Source organism: Tamandua tetradactyla, chromosome 6 (assembly GCF_023851605.1).
Source record: "Tamandua tetradactyla isolate mTamTet1 chromosome 6, mTamTet1.pri, whole genome shotgun sequence".
NCBI classification, from domain to species: Eukaryota; Metazoa; Chordata; class Mammalia; order Pilosa; family Myrmecophagidae; genus Tamandua; species Tamandua tetradactyla.
The window spans coordinates 48,421,880-48,441,869 of NC_135332.1; the positions used below are offsets into that span (position 1 = coordinate 48,421,880).

A 19,990-nucleotide genomic window follows, 5' to 3' on the forward strand; every position below is an offset into this window, starting at 1 on the left:
GGGGAAGGAGTTGCGTTTGGGGGCTGTGGGAGGAATCACCACCTCTCATTAGCACACCCTTGGCAAATGCCCAGGTTTCTAGGTCTGCCTTTACACCCAGTCTCTGAGTCAGTCAAGATCCTGGATGTTCAGATGTGTGTATCTATCTGTATGTATCTCTTCTATGGGTGTACGGTGGCTTTGAGAATCGGCCACAATACTTATTGTACAGCTCAGTGATTGTTCATGATATACTTACTAAGTTGAAGAAATTTATTCCCTGAAGCTGACCACACAGTCCCAGCAAAGGGTAGCACTTTACCCTCCTGTCCAGCTCTAAATCCTGACCCAGATTGAAAACAGTCTTCTCTCTGATAGTTGGAATTTCTTAAAATCCTTGTGTCTCTCCAGACTGTTTTAGCATTTAGCAATATGAGCTTCTGGGTTCAGGCTGATATGGCCCCTGGATATTTGTTTCACTCTGCAAAAAATGATCAGAAACCCAGTGCTGCAGAGCCAGATACTGTTAAGTGGTATTGAAATGCTTTCATCTCCTGGAACATTGGTGGTTGGGCCACACAGGTGTATGTATGTGGTCGTATATATGTGGTTGTATATATGTGAAATTTGGTGTATTCCATCTATTAATGAAAGTAGACATATAAGTGAAGTTCACACATGTGCCTGATTATTCCTGCCTTCTCCATACTGCGGCTCCTCTTGCTCCCCAGTCTGGAATTCCTGTCCTCTGTTTTTCCCCTGTATGTTCAGCAAGGCCGGCTTCCATCATTTATGATGTGTAGCAAATCGTTAAGCACTTAAGGCTGCAGTTTCTTCAGGGGTCTGTATCTCCCAAACTCAATTATCATTTTCCTGATAATAGCAACTAGCGTAATGTTAGGCATCTGTAGGTTCCTTTGTGACAAATAGTTTTTTGGTAGAGAGAGAAAAAAGAAAAGTTTCACATTTTGTTTGTTGGTTTGGTTTTTTTGTTTGTTTGTTTGTTTTGAGGCTTTTGTGACATTGTTTAAAATTATCTTAGGATTTTGCTACTATTCTGGCCTTTTCCCTTTTTGAAGGTAAAGCTTGACTTTAGACATCTGACACAACTGATGTAACTTCCCCTGACTATTGTTATTTTTAAAAATTGATTTAGGTGTGTCTGTAGACATGGGTCTGGATGAGGCAGGATGAAGGATGACATGATCCTGTGTGAGTTAGTATATCTGAGAGGGAGTTTCGATTTGTATTTCTTGACCTTGTAATGAAAACTGCTAGTGTTTTGGGGGCTGCCTCCTTTCCTTCCCAAAAGTTCTCTTACTGCAGGAAATTATTTATTTGTTTGTTTTCCCTTTTTTGGTGGAGGTGAAGGCGGTGGTGGTAAGCTCCTCTTCCTATTTTTCAAGGGTCTGTGCCAAGGGGTAGGATTCCTGCCCAAGCACCGCCTGCCTTCGTGATCAGGTGTGATTACTGCCACACAACCCTAATGAGCAGTCGAAGCCCAGATTGCAGCATCCTCACCATGTTTTGCTTTCTTCATAGCTGCTTTCATTTTTGGACTTGGAGCCCTTTGGTTCCCCTTCTCTTTGCTTGGGCTGTTCTTGTACTTGAGTTCTTCCAACATTAGCATCAGCTTTGCACCCTCACTTTTCTTGAGAGCCCTGCCAGAGCGACCTACATGGAACATTTGGTCCTCCCTGTGCTCCTGGTTCCTCACTCAGCCATTGGCGTACGCAGAAGAGTCCAGCTACAGCTTGGGAGTGAGCTCCAGCCTAGGACCCTGAGAGACATGCTTTTCATTTTCAAAGGACAGTGAAATATACCTTAGGATTCTGGAGGTCCAGTTTCCTAACTTTGTTATTGGTTCTCGTTTTGAGAATAAAGCATCTGCTCAGCCTTGTAACTTGGGTCTCTGGAAATTTAATTTTCCCACCCCTTTTTTGTTACTGGATTTTCTCTCCCATAAGGCAGTCATTTGAAGCACTGTGTTTGCCAGAGCTGCATACAGATTCTCACTTTTAACCTAACACAACATGTCTTTATACCTTTACCTAGATTGAGTGGGGTTTCTCAACCGTGGCACAATTGGCATTTTGAGCTGGATAATCCTGTGTTGTGGGGGAGTTTCCTGTACAGTAGTAGAGCATGCGTAGCAGCATCCCTGGCATCTACCTACCAGAGGCCAGTACTTCCCCCCAAGTTATGTCAAGTTATAACAACCAAAAATATCTCCAGACATTGTCAGATGTTCCCTGGGGTACAAATAGTCCCTATTGAGAACCACTGGCCTAGGCTATTCTTATTCTCTGGAATGCCATCCTCCTTTCTCATTCCCTGGAATGTTGTCCTCCTGCCCTCATTCTCTGTCACTCTTACTTATCTTTCAAAATCAGATCTGAGAAGTCTTTCCCAGTCCTCCAGTACAAGGCTAATTACCCCCTGGCCTCTGCTTCTAGGATATGTAGACACAGGCCATAACTGTTGGAGACTTGATCATATTATACTGTTGTTATCTGTATGCCTTTCTTACCACCAAGCTGTGAGATCCTCAAACACACATAGCCTTTCTGGGAGTGGATCCAGGTTTTGTGGAGTTTTGAAGCCCATTACAATTGGTAGGTTGGGAATGGGGGTATTTTTTAAGGAAAAGAATATAAATTGTGAATGCAAAATTAGATACTGGACTTTGAAAGAGAATGGTGCGAGTGGCCATGAAGCTAAATCCGCCTCTGGTCTTTTGTGTTCTCTATCATGGTACAGAATTTGGAACCTATATGCTCAGTATACATTAAAGTGAGTTAACTCAGTCAAATATTGGCTTAGATTGTCCTTTGACCAGTGAAATTCTTAATTTTAACCAAGTATACAATTTAAAAAATAGGTAGTCTTAAAAATACAACTGAATTGTGAGTATGAGTGTGTGTGTGTGTTTATGTGTGGTGGGGAAAGTGGAGGGGAGAGTGAGTTGTAGAATTAGTAGAAAGGTAGTGAACAGACACACACACTCACCACACTGCTTCTGTACCCTTTCTCTGCAGCTCATAGTCATTTGGAAAATTTGGTGGATCGAAGTGTCCCTCTTGCTTGCCAGGAGGAAAGTCTTAGATATACTGGGTGGTCTTCAAGCAAGTGTAAATCTGTGATTAGTTAAATGTAACTTTAGTTAGATTTATAGCGGAGGTGAATGGCACACTAAATCTTTTTGGCTTCTGTATGAAATTCTTTGGCAATCTTTTTGGAGGCTTTTGGAAAAGGGCAGTTTGCTCTGTGCCTGTTTTGCACATTGGCTTCATGTTGGTACAAAAAAAGGGGGGGGGGGAATTTTGGTTTTGGAGCTGCCATTTGGAGTGAATCACCCTGCCTTCTTGTTTCCCTTCCTTCTGCACACCAGATTTCCAAGACTATTTTTATTCAAGGGTCATTTGTTGACCCTGAAGATTTCTGCTGAATTTAGTCCCAAATAGAGCCAGATGTGGGTGGAATCAAGCATTTAGAATTGCTACTGGTTTCTTTCTTTGGAGGTTCCAAAGGGACCTGCTTGGCCTTTTGCTTAACTTTGAGACAAAATGGTGAATTTGGTATAGATAGACATGTGTTTATTTAATAATCTATGTGGAAATTATCCGCATTATGAGTTATTCTTATAGGCAGAGCGATTCATTGATACTGTCACCTAAGCCTGACCCAGCTCAGCGTAATGGACCTTATCTCAAGGTCCATTTTTATGAGAACTCTTAGTTGTGTCATTGTCCAGCTACTGCCAAGTCTTGGTGGGAAACTCTGCCGTCAGTACTGGCTTCAGTCCCGTTGGGTAGATAATCTATTGATAATACACCTCACTGACATGGCCTATAAAAATATCAACTATATTCATAAGTGAGTTCAGAGGGTAACAGCCTTTTTAATACACATCATAAGTCTCTCTCTTCTTATATATTAAGTCCCTTGGTTGAATGATGACAGTTTTATTTCCTGTGGGAAGCAGTCTCCATTTAGTTCAACTGCTCTGTAATTATTGGTTAGGTCTCTTGAATAGAACAGTGTTTCCCAAACTTTAGTTTTTAGCATTTTTGGAAAGAAGAAAAGGGAAAGCTTGCTTGCAGCAAGGAAGAGTGGAGAGGGCAGGCTTTGAGGCCCGGCTGACTTCAAATCTCAGCTTCAGTTGTACTCCTACAGCATGTGACAGAGTGTGCTGGTTTGAATTTGTGAACCCCAGAAAAGCCATGTCCTTCAGTCTTCATTCAGTATTGCTGGGTGGGAGTTTTTAAATTATCCATGGAGATGTGATTCACCCTCTTGTGGGCGGTAACTTTTGATCAGATGATTTCCACCCATTCAAGGTGTCTCCACCCATTCAAGGTAGGGTTGTTTACTGGAGCCCTTTAAGAGGGAACCATTTTGTGATGGTGGAGTTATCATGAGAAGATAGGATTTAACAAATGAGTATGATTGCTGAATTATTAAACTGATATCTCTTTTAGTCTTTAGTGTCTTAGAGCAGCTAGAAGTAAAAACCTAAAATTTTGGAATTGTAACCCATGCCAAACTCTGAAATCTGTTCTACAATAATTGTGGTGCTGGCTTTGAAATTTATTGCTTTTTTGTATATATGTTATTTTTCACAAAAAAGGAAAAGAAGTCAATGGTGATGATAAATATTTATTTCTTCTAGCCTCCTATGTTCTGGCACAGCTAGAAGGAAAAACCTGGGAGAATTGTATATGGTAGCCCGTGACAAACTCTGGGATCTGTCCTTTAACTACTTGTTGAAGAGTGCTTTGAAAACTATTGCTTTTTTCCTTTTTGCTTTGATTATATGTTATAGTATATAATAAAAAACGTTTTGAAAAAAAGGGAACCATTTTGGAAAGAGCTACAGAGCCTGCAACCTTTTGGAGATGAAGAAGGAAAACGCTTCTAGGGGAGTTTCATGAAACAAGAAGCCAGGAGAGAAAGCTAGCAGTTCACCATGTGCCTTTCCAGTTGAGAAAGAAACCCTGAACTTCATTGGCCTTCTTGAACCGAGGTATCTTTCCCTGGATGCCTTAAATTGGACACTTCTATAGCCTTGCTTTAGTTGAGATGTTTTCATGGTCTTACAACTATGGACTTGCAACTTAATAAATTCCCCCTTTTAAAAGCTGTTCTGTTTTTGGTACATCTCATTCCAGCAGCTAGCAAACTAGAACACAGAGCAAGTGAATTCCCAAGCACTTTTTGAGGATTACTTGGATGTAATCACTTGATGTGTTGAAGGTGCCTGATCAGTACTTAGTACATAATACCCAGTTCCTTCCTTGAATTCTCCCAAACGGCCTCACCTCCCTGCGCTTACCTCTGTAACTGCTGGAGAGCCAGCTATTTTCACCTCTTCCTTTTCATTTCTTTTTTCCCTACTAAGATAAATTTCTTGTCTTGTTTTGATTTCATTTTGAGGGGCAAGAATAAGAAATATCCTGTAAGAGTTAGGATTACCTAGAATAGAGCAAGAACATTAAAGATAAACCTGGGCCTGAATCTCCCCTTACTATCACCTGTGTGGCAAGTTACTTAGCCTCCATGAGTCTCCATTTGCTCATCTATAAAGATGATGTGTTACTGTGGAGATTAAATTATAGCACTGTAAAGCTCCAAATGTAGTGCCTGCAAGGTGCTCCTTATGTAACTGTTTCTTCTCAGTGGCTGGTCCAGCCCTGCAACCAAGTGCCCGTGCCTATTCCCAGTTTCCTTCACAACTGTCAGCTAAACATACATGTGATCGTGCTCCCTCCAGGGGAACCACTTTTAATTTCTGACAACTGTTTTTAATTCTTTGGAAAACGAAATCTATTCATATTAATAACTTGTAGGATATTTTATTCTACATGTCACTCTTCCTTCCTTTTATGAAGGCTGAGGGTACTGGTCCTGAAATGTAGGCACTATAACCAGGTGATAAACTTCAGGTATAGAGTCTTTTTTTTTTTAATTGATAATGGATTACTTTGTTAAATGAGAGACCCTAGTATGTTTAATATAATCTCCTCGCTTTAAAGGTAGCAACTACTTGAATTCTTGCTGTGTTTAGCACTGTTAGGTACTTAGGTGAGAGTTATTTTTTTCTTTTATAAAAAGTCACCCCTTGAGAAAGAGCTTAATTGGGAGTGTACTAGGTTGTAACTGTTGTATACCCCAGAAGAGCTGTGTTTTCTAATCCTGATTCAGTATTACAGGGTGGAACCTTTTGATTAGATGGATCTATGACTCCCCCCATTCGAGTGGGTCTTGATTAGTTTACTGGAATCTTTTAAAAGTAGAAACATTTTGGAGAAAGCACAGAGCCAACAGAAATGCAGACATTTGGAGATGCTTGGAGTGCCAACAGAGAGGATAGATGCTGAGATAGGGATGTTTGGAGATGCAGAGCCCAGCAGATGTCACCATGTGCCTTCCCATGAGATGTGAAGTAAGCCAGAACCCATAATTGTGTCCTGGAGGAGCTAAATGAAGGCCCAGATGCTTAGAGAGGAAATCACTGGCAAGAAACAACGGAACTGGTTACATGAGTCAGCAGAGACCACACATGTACCTTTCATGTGGCTGTCCATGTGACAGACATCGGCTTTTGTTGAGTCAAGATATCTTTCTCTGGATGGCTTAGTTTGGATATTTTTATGGCCTTAGCACTGTAAATGTGTAACTTAATAAATCTCTCTTTTAAAACCCATTCCATTTCTGGTATATTGCGTTCTGGCAACATTTAGCAAACTAAGATAGGGAGTAAAAGACACTTTAATAAATGGGTCAACAGAATATGATTGAGCAAAAATGAATAGTGTAGACAGTCAGTTGTTTTAAGGTATTCCTAGACAGAAGAAATGAGCATACCATATTTTAAAAAAAGAACTGGAGAACAGAATAAATTAAAAGCTATAATGTGTTATGAACTAGGGTTCTGAGAAAGTTCAGAAAGAAACAGAAAAGAGAGCTTTGTGGGAGAAGTAGAATATGAGCAGATTCTTGTTGGAAATAGAGGTATTCTCTCAGCTGGTGACAGCTGTTTACATGCCCCTGCCATGCAGTGGCTGTACCATCTTAGGCTTCTTTTCTTCTCTCCATCTATTTAGCACCTGTGAGCTGACCTTGCGGATAAGCAGCTTCCACTGCTCAAAAGTGTTTTCCCCCATTTTATCTGCATGTTTTTCATTCTTACGCCATCCCAAAATCTGCTAATTGGGGCTTGAGTTAGGTTGATTTAAATTTTCTTTAAAAAGCCAGATACTTCTAGTGCAGTGCAGGCACATTAGTGCAGATTTCCTCAACCCAGTTATTTTATTTCTCATACCTAGAGAGATCAGTTAGAATGAAGGAATTAGGGTTTCATATTTGAAAAATAATTTTGCAGCATATAACTATCTAAGGAGAGGCAGACCTGGGATAGAGAACTGGAGTCTAATGGGAAGAGATAGGCAGTACCTGTGAGCTCAGGTAATTCTTGGGGCGGCAGGTCCTGATGACAGAGAAGGAGGAATGCAGAGGAGAACTCTGCTCAATTAGAAAAAAAGCCTGTGCCCTATCTTTGGACCTAGAAGAGAAAGATGAAAAGGATTTTTTTAAATTCCACCTTTATCTTCTGCCCGATTACAGAACTCCTGAGAGTCAGAGCCCAGACGGCATGGCGAATACGCTGGTCATTACATTGTGGTTAGAGACACTGGTGAGCAAGCCTGTGAATCTAATCATGGCTTCTACATTTCTTTGTGAAACACTTTTGGAAAGGAGACCATTTTTAAGTGAAGGGTTCCAATAAATGGCTTGAATTCATGGAGAAGAGAATTGAGAGCATCAACTAGTTCCTTCTTGATACTTTGCCCACCTTCCAGTCTCTTCGTTGTCCTGGCCTCACCCCTGAAGATAGCCCAATTTATATCCCAGCTGCTCACATTGGGCTAGTTAGTGTTATGACTGAACAGGGACAACCTTCATTTCCCTCACATTTTTGCTCCTTCGTGCGCAATTCAGAAATAGTTTTCATTTTAATGAGATTCAAACATTAACTCTAGTACAACTATTTTGCTTTAATAAAAAAGACTATTACAGCTAAGCATAGCCTTTTCTAAAAAAGCCACAGGCCAATTCCGGCGTCTAAAAAATTCTGGAACACATGGAAAAATCTACCAAGGAACAAACAACTTTCTTCTCATTTCTCCTCTCTGTATATCTCCTGCAGTCCTATTACTAAAACTTGAAAAAAACAAATTGCCTTTTATATATATAAGCTTCACATAAAAGATAGAATCAAATGAATCAGCGAAAAAATTGATTCATCCGAAACAATGAAGCAAACATGAAACAAAACTCAAACATTTTTTTTTCCTCTGACTACAAAGTCGGCTTTGAGTAACTTGTACAATAGAGGAGCATCTGTAGCAGGATGAGCCCAAAGGGTTCTCTCTCAAACCACTGCTCTGTGCTCAATATAAAGTCAAGAAAAATTTTATAGTCAATTAAAAAAAGGTCAAACCCCATTAAATATGCCTCCTATTTAGTTTAGATAAAGTTTGTCATGTTTCAGTTTTGGCTTTTCTAGACATCTAGGCCATTTTAAGAATAGTCCTTGGTAATGAGGTTGGGTTAGCCTGTTTCTGACATCCTATCGTATATTCCTTGTAATTAAGAAGAAAATCTTTTTTAAAAACTAAAAGGATCAAATCTCTAGAGAAGTTAAATGTCAGTGAATGCAAGTACAAGGCATTTTTCTTGCACCTAACCTTTATTATCAGTTTGTATTTGTATCCCACCTTTCTTTGATCTCTAATTCTGAGAACAAGGTGATGTCTTATTTTTCTTTGAAGGTTCATTTCCAGGCATTAGCATTTTGCCTATATGGATGAATGAATAAATGAATGCATGCTATTTCTGCATCTTTGATTCCTAGCTAAGCTATGCATATATATAATTTGATTCTTTATTGTAACTCCAGTGTTTGAGAAGATAGGAAATGAAACCACCATTATTCTTTCAAACAAAACCAAACAAGAACACTAAAATATATTTGGGGTCTTTGTGAAATAGTAGACACTTTTTTTTGTTGTTTAAAAGACATGGAAATTAATATGTGAAACCTAAAGGGGGAAATGTACTTTGGTTCTGTAATCTTGAGCAGTCTTGGCTGTTGCTTACCTTAGCAAGTTGACTACATTTTTACCATGCTCCCAAACCTTTCGCAGCATTGGGTTGCCTTCGTATATCTTTGTATCATTTGCTGAACGTCGTGAATGTTCATGTTTTTGTATTGCAAACTCTATACTATACTCATTTAGACCCAGAACTTTTAGGTCTGTACTGGAGAGCCTTTGAGCCACCGAGGTGCTTGGGGAGTTGTCTTGGCCACTGAAGTAGGGTGGAACAGGGCTTCAGGCTCTTCCTCTCTACTGCTTTCAACAGGCCAGCTCTGATTCTACATACTGCAGTTCCAATAAATTTTTTGTTTGGGAAAAGAAATGCTATCACATTGAAAAAAACTGTTTGGAAACCATTGTTCAGGATGACTGTCTTCCAGATGGCTTTTATCCTTTCAAACATGAAAGAAAGAGAAAAAGAGAGAGAGAGATTTCCAAACAAAATTATTTTAAAAGTGGCATTGTGATATAAAATAATGAGTAAAGGAAATATCTTAGTTGTCTGGACTTAAATATGGCTGTGCCATATACAGTATGACTTTAAGAATTTACTACAGATCTCTGAGCCTTCCCTGCCCAGACTTTAAAATGGAACCAATCCCTACATTTCAAGATCATTGTCTCAAGTGAGATAATAGGTGAGTCGTTAATTGTTTTTTTGTTGTTGTTTCTTTGTTTTTTGCATGGGCAGGCACCGGAAATCGAACCCGGATTCAGGCATGGCAGGTGAGAACTCTGCCTACTGAGCCACAGTGGCCCACCCTCATTAATTATTCTTAACACAGAGGGTACTCAAATGTTAATGCTGCTTTTTGCTTCCTTAAACAGAATGTAATTCAACTTTTTTTTCTTAATGACTCGGCTCATCATGACCATCATTATGAACAATTATTTTCATGCCCTGAGATTAATTGCAATATGCATAATGTTCTACACAGAATTGATCTAAACAGTTTAACTTTTTTTAGTATATAGGTCAGTTTCTACAGCTTCTTTCAGTGTGCCTCCCTGTGAAATATTCTCTGACTTTAATTTACAAATCTAATCTGCTTTGGATTTGGCAGTCAGTCGGCTGAACTCAAGATAAGGATATATAAAGGAGTTAATAGAGTCTAATGAAGACTGAAAGGTTGTCTCAAGAGAATGGGTCAGAGAGCACAAACTTTGAGACATCTGTTTTTTATCTTTCCTACTCAGATGTGTTTTTTTAATTGTCTTGGTATGTTTAGCTGGAAAGGCAAGTACATCAAAGCTGTGTTCTAAGTAGGTAAGCAACTTTCATATTTATTGCTGCCATTGGTATTCAAATTATTGGTGTGGTTGAACAAACCAAAGCATGATCAGTGATTTTTTTCTACACCATTCACTCTGTGAATGCTTATTGATTTGTGGTAGGCAGATGCTATTGGCAGAATCTATTACTGTTTGCATCTCTGCCTCTTAGGTTCCCGTTTTATCTGAAACTTTTGCTGAAAAGGAACTTCTTTAACTTCTTGATTTATCCTCGGCAGTTGGTTCCTAAATCCAGCTTCAGGTTGGAGTTACCCAGGGAGCTTTTTAAATACACAGATTCCCTGGACTCCACCTTCTGGAGATTCTGAGCCTTTAAGCCTGAGCTAATGCCCCAGTGATTGTGCCATGCAGCCAGGTTTAGGAACCACTGTCCTAGGCTAAGGTTTCACACTGCAGTTATGTGCTATTGAAGCTGAATGGGGTGCGCCCATAGTGTAAGGTGACTGGTGTATTAATAAATATATCCTCACTTATCCAAATAATCAGTGTTCTTAGTTCTATTTCAGTTACTGAATCAATTTAATTATTTGTTAGTTATACTTAATTCTTCATCCTTACAGCTAGCTTTCTGATCTTTCACCTTATAGTTGTCCACTTTTAGCATACTAAGTATTACTTTTCTTTCTGTCACTTGAGTCTCCATAGAGAAAGGTATAATCCTACCATCTTTATTAACAAAGACTTTGATCTATTTCCTCATTATCTTTATATGCATTTATTTAAAATTTTGACATCATCCTGTTTATACATTGTGTAATTTTATAAACTGCTTTCCCACATGACACATATCTTAAGCATCTCTGCATGTCATTAAGTTGCTGTTGAAGGTAGGATGGCTACCATGTCTTCATTTATTCAGTTTAAATATTTAGGAGGCAATTCCTGTGTTCTGGCAACATGGCAACTGGCTATGCCGGGACAACCCAGAGAGACATGGTTCTTGCTCTCAGAGAGTGAAGAAACCAGCGTGTGTGAGTGTGTATGTGTGTGTTTGTGTTTGTGTGTGTGAATGCAATACACTAAGCTAGTGAACAAAGAAAAGAATAATTATAAATAAAAGTAAGAGCTATGGGGGGAAGGGGCAGGTTTCCCCCAGAGAGGAAATGGCAGTGGCGTGTGTGCAACTCTGTGTAAATACCACAGAGAAGGTGTTTAAGTAAGGGCAGAAGGCTAAGGAGTCAATGGAGGCAGAGAGGGACCAGGCAGAATGCACAGTCCAGGCAGAATGAGTCACGTGTGCAAAGATAAGAGAGAGGCAGAGATAGAGATGTTTCACAAACTGAAAGGCATCCACTGAAACTAAAATCCCGGAGGAGTGGAGACAGGCGGTGATGGAGAGCTGAGTAGGGACTTTGGGAAGTGAAGGATTCAGGCTTGAGATACACTGGGAAACAACTGAAGGGCTTTACACATGTAGTTCCTTCAGGGTGATGGGGTATTTTCTAGTACTTGGGCTCCCTTTAGCTAAGCTGCCAGAATCCTCAGGTCTGATAGCTATTCTTTTTTTTTTTTTTTTAGTTGAGAAATAGCCACAAATGTAAAGTTCAGCCATATTATACAATCAGTGGCTCACAATATCATCGCATAGTTGTGTATTCTTCACCATGATCATATTTAGAACATTTCCATCATTCCAGAAAAAGAAATAAAAGGAAAAAAAAACCTCATACGTCCCATATCCCTTACCCCTCCCTCTCACTGACCTACAGTATTTCAATCTACCCAATATTTACCCTTTCTCTCCCCCTCTTATTTATTTTTTATCTTTATATTTTTTGATACTACTCTTTTATTTATTTATTTATTTATTTGATGGCTACTCTTACTGTTTGTTTTTGTCAAGTTAGTGAACAGACTGAGAATTAGCAATTACTTCCTACACTTGTCCTTCAGCAACAGCAAATGCAAATACGGTCCTATCTGATCTGTAGCATAACAAATCTCTTAGAGTTGATAGCACAATTTGTTCATCTGAAATAAGGAAATCTCAGTGATGGCTAAAATGCCGCAAGTGACTCTTTTGGACTTCTTTTTCTAATTTTATATTTCAAGCAAGAGAAGAATTCTGAGTCATATGTGAAGTCTCTGAGTCGTTGAGTTTCAGTACCAGAAGGGACCCTTCCCCATTATAGAGGTGAATGAAGTTAGAAATGTAGAAACCACATGATTTGTTCAAGATTCTTAGCTAATCTGATGGCAAATGTACTACTAATCTGATGGCAAAAACCTCTTGCCTCTTAGCTTATTTATTATTCGATTTTTCCTTTCTTTATAGCTTTATTGTTTTTCCATCAAAAAGCAATTCAACTTCCTTTATCATTCCCCCCTTTAAACCAAGCTACTTAAAAATATCTGAACAAGTTGCAACAATGGAAAAACCATAACAATATAAATGCTCTTGGTTCCCTACTCAAGGGCAACAGTTTAGCAATACATATACAAAGTAAAGGAGGTATGGTTTAGCATTGTAGTGATAAGAAAATGAGGGTTTTAGTACTCTTGTTGTGTGTCACCGCTGACCTGGGCTGTATCAGAAGAAATACAGAGACCTGAAAGTTCTACTCTGGTTGGTCAGATCCTTCCTGGAGGGGTATGCAGTTCCCAGTACTACTCGGTATCAGTTAGAATGTTGTTGGCTACAGGTAACAGCAAACCTGATTGAAATTGGCTTAAACAGAAAGAAAGCACATTCTAACACAAGAAGCCTAGCGTTGAGAGTCTCCAAGCCCCGTAAGGACTCTGACTCCACTCCTCGGTGATTCTCTGAGTCCTGTCCTTCTTGTTGTGCTGGTTTCATCCTCACAGTGGTAGAAGGTAGTTGCAACAGTTCTATGTATCACATCTAAACACAACAGCCTCCACAGGAAGGAGAGGGAACCGTCCTACTTGTCATATGTCCCTTTCTTAGGAGGAGGAAATTGTCCCTAGAAGCCACCAGCAGAGTTCCTCACCTATTTCATTGGTCAGAACTTGGTCGTATTCCCACCACCGGTAAGAAGAATGCGATTATCATAACTGATTTAGAATAGGCAAGAGTTGAAAGTAGAGTTCACTTTTCCTGAAGCTGTGTGGGAGAGTTTCCCATGCTTGTGGTCTAATTTGCCTTTATCTCCACCACCCTGCCCTGCAAAAGTCTTTGTGTGCCCCTGATTGTTAACAATGTGTTCTATAGTTCTCACAAGGAGAATGTTTCTGTGAGTTTCGGTGGTTAGGGAAGGCCCCATGGAAGCGTGGGCTAGATGTTGGGGACATGGATAAGACATAGGTATGCATGAAGTTGGAACCATAGGGGAAAACATTTCATGCACAAATGTCTTTATGAGTGGGTATAATGTGTTCAAGGCCAGTAAGAATACTAGTCTGACAGGTTTGGAGGCTAGTACTGTCCAAATCAGTCTTGCTGGGGAGAGAGACAGGACTAGCTTGCATAGAAGGGAAGAAAAGTCATTGTTGGGGCAGCTACCAGGCATCAGACACTGTGTTAAGAGCCTTTCAATTAATTTAATTAATTCATTTATCTCTTTTAATAAATACAATCCTATAAAATTAGTGTTATATGAATTTTACAGATGTGGAAATGGATGTTTGCAGAGAGAAAATGGCTTGCTCAAAGTCACATAGCTAATTAAAAGTTAGAATTTGAATTTGAAATCAGATTGGAATGACTTCAAGCCATGACCTTTTAATTCCTCCTTCTGCCGCATCTTACCGATGGAACAAATAGAGAGCAACATATATGTATAGAGGAGTACTGGGGAAAGGAGAATGTCACTTAGCACCTCCTCTCTTGTTGAGATTGAGATGCCCATGGGACATGCTGGTGTGATTTAGATGATTAAAAAAGAGCATCAAGTCTGAGAAAGGGACCAAGGACTGACCCTGAGAAACATTCATGTTGAAGGGACAGTCAGAAGAAGCACTCTAAGAGGAGGGTCCTTGGGGGTTGGAGGAAAACAGGAGAGTATGAGATCACAGCAGCTAAGGAAAGAGAAGAGTGGTCAGGAAAGTTCACTTCTGAGGAAGGGTCTGTTAGATACAGCAGCACCGGTGAGGGCATTGGTGACTCTCATGAGAGTGGTTTCAGTTGAGCAGTAGAGGTAGAAAACCATTTTTAGTGCATTTTGAACACAGAGTTGGGGATGAAGAGCTGGAAACAGTGAGTGATGATATGGCTTTCAGGATATTTGCTATGAAGGGGAAAGATCAAGAAGGCCATGACTAGAGGAGATTCTGGATGGGTTTTTGTTATGTTATTTTTTTTTTCTTTAAGGAGAATTGAGTGAGTAAATGATGATGGAAAGAAGCCAGTAGAGAGAGAGAAGTCTGACAGAAGAGAGAGGAGCTAATGCAAAGAGTGAGATCCCTGAGGAGACAGAAGGGCTGGAATCCAGAGCAGCAGTAATGGGCAGGATAGGTAGGAATAGAAATTCCCAAGATTGTTGTCTAATTTGCCTTTATCTTCCCCAACCTGCCCTGCAAAAAGTCTCCATGTACCAATGGAGAGTGACTTCACTGACCATAGTATAGCTGCTATGTGGCTATACCATCTCAAAAAAACAAAAACCATCCAGTAATAGCATGCCCCTGCATATTCTGAACAATGGCGATTAAAATATATTCTGCTTAAACCTGTTCAATGCAACTGTCATTATAATGTTATTTGTTTATGAAATATCTTCCTTAAAAATGGAGAGGACAGGAGTGTGAGAGAATGAGAATGAATATATTCTCAGCCAATGAAGACTGGCCCTACAGACTGCCAAATAGCAAAGGCCAATGAGAGTGTTAGTGCCTGAGTGTGCCAATGAGTGTTAGCTTCCTCCAAAGAACTGTATGTCACACTTTTCAGAATTGAGTATGTTTTGCAACATGTGTTGTTTACTTTGTCCAGGCCTCTTTTTCTGCTATTTCGCTTGAGTTCTGAAGAATGGTTTTGGTTTATAATAGTTGACAAAGATATTTTTTGAATGAACGAAAGTGATATGAGGCATGCGTAAAATAGTGCCAGACCTGCTGTTTAAAGACAAAGGAAAAGTATTATGTGAGACATTATAATGCAGTAAGGAGTAAGACCCCAAACCTGGAAAGAATACAAGTATCCATCAACAGTGGGATGGATAAATAAATTGTGTTTATATAATAGAATACTAGATAACACTAAAAATGAATAAACTACAGCTACATGCCTCAGCATGAATTAATATCACAATCATAACATGAGCAAAAGAAGCAAACAAACAATAATATCTACTCTGTGCTTATGTTAGTATAAAATTTAAAAATGAGAAACACTGATCTATGGTGTTAGAAGTTAGGATGATGGTTATTTTTGAAGAGAAGAGAGGGGACAGTAAGAGGAGGCTCAATGGTCTACTTTACGCAGGAGGTGTGTTCACTCAGATAATCCATCAAGTTATACAACTGGTGATTTGTGTACTTTTATAGATGCATATTATACTTCAGTTAAAATGTGCTTTTTAAAAAAGGGAGGAGCTTCGAGGAAATGGCTGAGGAAACAATATAAAAATTGGCAAGCAGTTGAGGGTTGGTAGATGTCCTTTGACCTTATAAATGCCATCATAAACTTTATTTCAGCCAATGAAGATTAACCAACAATTGTATTAAAACTAGTAGAAGGTATGTCACAATTTCAATGAATTTGCAGTTGGTAGAAGTAATTGCCTAAATGGGATATGTGTGTGTGTGTGTGTGTGTGTGTGTGTGTGCGCGTGCCTACATTTACACAGGTACACATGCATATTTGTATATCACATGTTTGTGTCTCCATAGAGATAATAGTACAAACCATATTCAATAAAGGCTGTGCTTGTATCCAAGGAAATATTCTAACTCCCTACCTCTAATTCGTTTATTTTGTAGCTAGAGTTCTATTCAACATTTACCCCTTTTGTTTGTTACTTCTCCTCATATCACTTATGATGTTATTTTGAGTTTTGGATGCCTTTCAAGAATTGCACATTTGTGGGATGTTTTTAATCTCAAACTCTGTTTAACTGGCTCAGCTGATTTGTGTACAGGAAGTGAAAACTAATTCTAATATTAGTTTATCAAATAAAATTAAAGCTGCATAAAATATATACCTCCACATGAAGCCAGAATTATTTGGATTATTTGTTTTTGGCTTCATCAGTGATTTCCCTTTAGCACAGAAGAACTGAAGTTGATTTCTTTAGATGTTCAAGCTTCTTTATATTCAGGTTTATTTCAGGTGGAACTTTGCTTTCCTTGAAGGAGGGTGACTCACTTATGAGGAATTTTGCATAGTTAAGTAAGGAAGAGATCTGTTTTTCAGAGTTTCATAAATGTTCACTAGTCTGTACTACTGCCAGGATCCATTTTTATTCTTTCATAACCCCTTATGAGTTTTAACTTTATGATATTCTAATTAATTAATTAAAATTCCAAGGGTTATCTGCAGCATGTATTTTGAGTAAAGAAAATAAAGCTACAATGAGGGAAAGAAGATTTTATTTTTCTTTAGTTTGGATTGATTTCAAGATGGTGAAGTTGTTGACATTGATTTCAAGATGGTGAAGTTGTTGACATTTTAGTAAAAAAGAGTGACTTTTTCCTATTTTTAGGAAACTAAGATAATTTTTACATATATTTAAAATCAGTAACTATGAAATGTGACTTTCAAATGTGTGCTTCAGAAGGAGCAGAAAGCATTGGGGTAGATTTTTATGTATTGGAGTCAAATCTTGCATACTTTAAACATCAAGATAGCTGTGTGAATTTGAGGTAGAGTAGCTACCACGTTTCATAATGTTGAACCTGTTATTTAGTTAATGTAACCATGTAGCTGAAGTAGGAATTAAGGAGGAGGCCAGTTAGGAAATTTTTTAGTTCAGTGGAGACACAATGAGGAAATAGGAAGAGAGGAGAAGGCATAGTTTTCTTATGTACTGAAAAGGTAGAATTGACTGGCATTAGTATTTGACTAGATGTTTATGGAACAATAATCTGACTGACTCAGTCTTACAAAGTAGGAATTTGGGGATGGTAGGATGGTAGAAGTTTAGGAATACAAGAGGAAAGGAGGTTTGTTAGGAATGCAAGAGGAAAAGAGGTTTGCAGTGTGGGTTGGAAGGTGAGATAATGGGGTTTAGTTTCTTACAGGTTGAAGCTGTGGTTCCTATGGATATCACATGGAATGGTCTAATAAGCAAATAGAAATACATTTCTGCAGCTTAGAGGATAGACATGTGCTAGAGACATAGGTATCAGAATCATCTGTGAATGATGGGGCATTTGATGCTTCTCGAGTGCATGAGATTACCATTTAGAGCATGTAAAATAAGAAGTGAAGGTGAATGTGACCTTTCAAAAAAAAAAAAAAGAGTTTTAGCCCTCTTATTGAATTGATTCTTGCAAAATTTTCCCCTCATTATATAATTTTAATACATAATCCTTGTGGAAAATTTGGAAAGGACAGAAATATATAAAGATATTAAAATCACTCATAATTGAATTTTCATTCTCCCCCCAAACAAAAATTACTATTAACATTTGCAATATTTCCTTCCATACTTTCTCCAATGCTTATATTTGCCACACAATTGAAACAATACTACATAGATAATTTTATATCATATATTTTTAGCTAACATCAATTCAAGAATAGTCTTACCTTATTAAAATTAAAAATAAAATTGCATTTAATATTTCTGTGCAAGGATTATTTCTCCTTTCACAGTATTTAAGATTACTACTAAGTGTTTTCTTAGTATGGATTTCTAGAAGTAGAATAATTTAGTTAAAAGATAGGAACAAATGTAAAGCTTTACATTTTTTCAATTGCTTTTCAAAATGGTGCTACAGTTTCTTCTCCCATTGATATAGTTCTGAAATTAAAGCATTTATTAGAAGAGTCATTTAGAAAGTAGATGAATCAGAAAATAATGGTATGAGAGAAACTAATGGAAGTGAGAATTTCAAAAAGGAAGTATGAGCAGCGGTCAAATGCTACAGAAAGAGCAAATAAGCAAAAGATGGACAAATCCATTGGGTTTGGTGATGGGAGGTGCTGATACAGTGATGCAGCATAAGCCACATTCTAGTGAGCTGAGGAGTAGATCAAGTGTTAGATGGTTTATTACAGAATGTTAGCCATTAAAGGTAGGAAAAGGAGGGTTATTAGGAGGAGGGGCTGCAGAATCAATGGTAATGTGTCATTTGCTTTAAAAGATGGGTGAAACTTAAGCATGGTCGTGGAAATTGGAGTTAATAATTAATAGAATAAGATGCCTGAGGATGTGAGAAAGGATGGGATCCTATGGTCACTCGTCCTCTGGGACACAGGGGGAAATGATGGCAGTGAATGTAGGTAAGAAGGCAGGAAGTTGGAGGAGTTTCTGTCTAATAGATTTCATTTTTCTCTATGAAATAGAGGGCCAGGCACCAGCTGAGAATGAGAGGAGTGGTAGAAACATCAGCATGAAGTGAGTGAGAGCAGGCTTACTTTATGATGTGGGCAAGGCCAAGGGAACTGTTTAAGGGAAAGCATCAGAAATGCCAAGAACTCTTTTTTTTTTTAATGCAGTTTCATTGAGAAATATTCACACACCATATAATCCATCCAAAGTATACAGCCAGTGGCTTACAGTATCATCATATAGTTGTGCATTCATCACCTGAGTTTTTTAGAACATTTTCACTACTCCAAAAAAAAAAAAAGAAATAAAAAGAAAAAAGAAAACCCAAAACATCTCATACCTCTTATTCCTTCATATTATTATTTTTTGTTTTTATTTATCAATCAGTCACAAGGTTTTTATACTCACACAGTCACAGGATAAAAACTAGATAGTTAAACAGTCATTATCAGAGATCAAGACTACTGGATTCCAGTTCAACAATTTCAGGTATTTCCTTCTGGCTATTCTAATACACTAGAAATAAAGAGAAATATCTATATAATGAGTCAGTAGTCATAATCATTTATTAAATCCTAGTTTCTCAGTTACACCTATTCCCTCTCATTTGGTCATTCTCTCAATCTTCAGGGATTTCTGGGCAGTGGCCATTTTAGCTTCTTCATGCTGGAAAGAGGTGTTGACCATTTGAGGTAGGGCAATGCAACTGGTTGATGTCCTTGGAGAGACTGGTACCTCTGGGTTTCAGGGCTTATCTGCCATAGGAACAATCTGGAGGCCCTAAGTTTCTGAAAAAATAAACTTACTACGAAAAACTTTCATAGAAACTTAGATATGGCCTAGAGTATTCTTTAGGGTTTTCGGGAATACTGTTGATTGGCACTTGGCGTACTGTGGCAATTTGCAATATCTGACTGATGCTTACATAAGAGTAGCCTCCAGAATGACCTCTCAACTCTATTTGAAATCTCTTAACCACTGAAACTTTATTTTGTTTCATTTCTTTTCCTGCTTTTGGTCAAGAAGGCATTGTCAGTTGCACGATGCCAGGGCCGAACTAATCTCTGTAGTCAAGTGTCATGGTCAAGCACTCTTGACGATTCTTCTGAGGTTGAAAACCATGAATTTATGGTGTTTCTGTCCTGTCAATTTGGGAGATTT

General features: G+C 38.5%; 1 protein-coding gene across 1 annotated transcript in view; it reads left to right on the forward strand.

The window, feature by feature from the left end:
• Positions 1–19,990, forward strand: part of MYO1D (myosin ID) — a 389,795-nt gene that overhangs the window by 2,773 nt on the left and 367,032 nt on the right. The gene's annotated exons all lie outside the window — the stretch shown is intronic.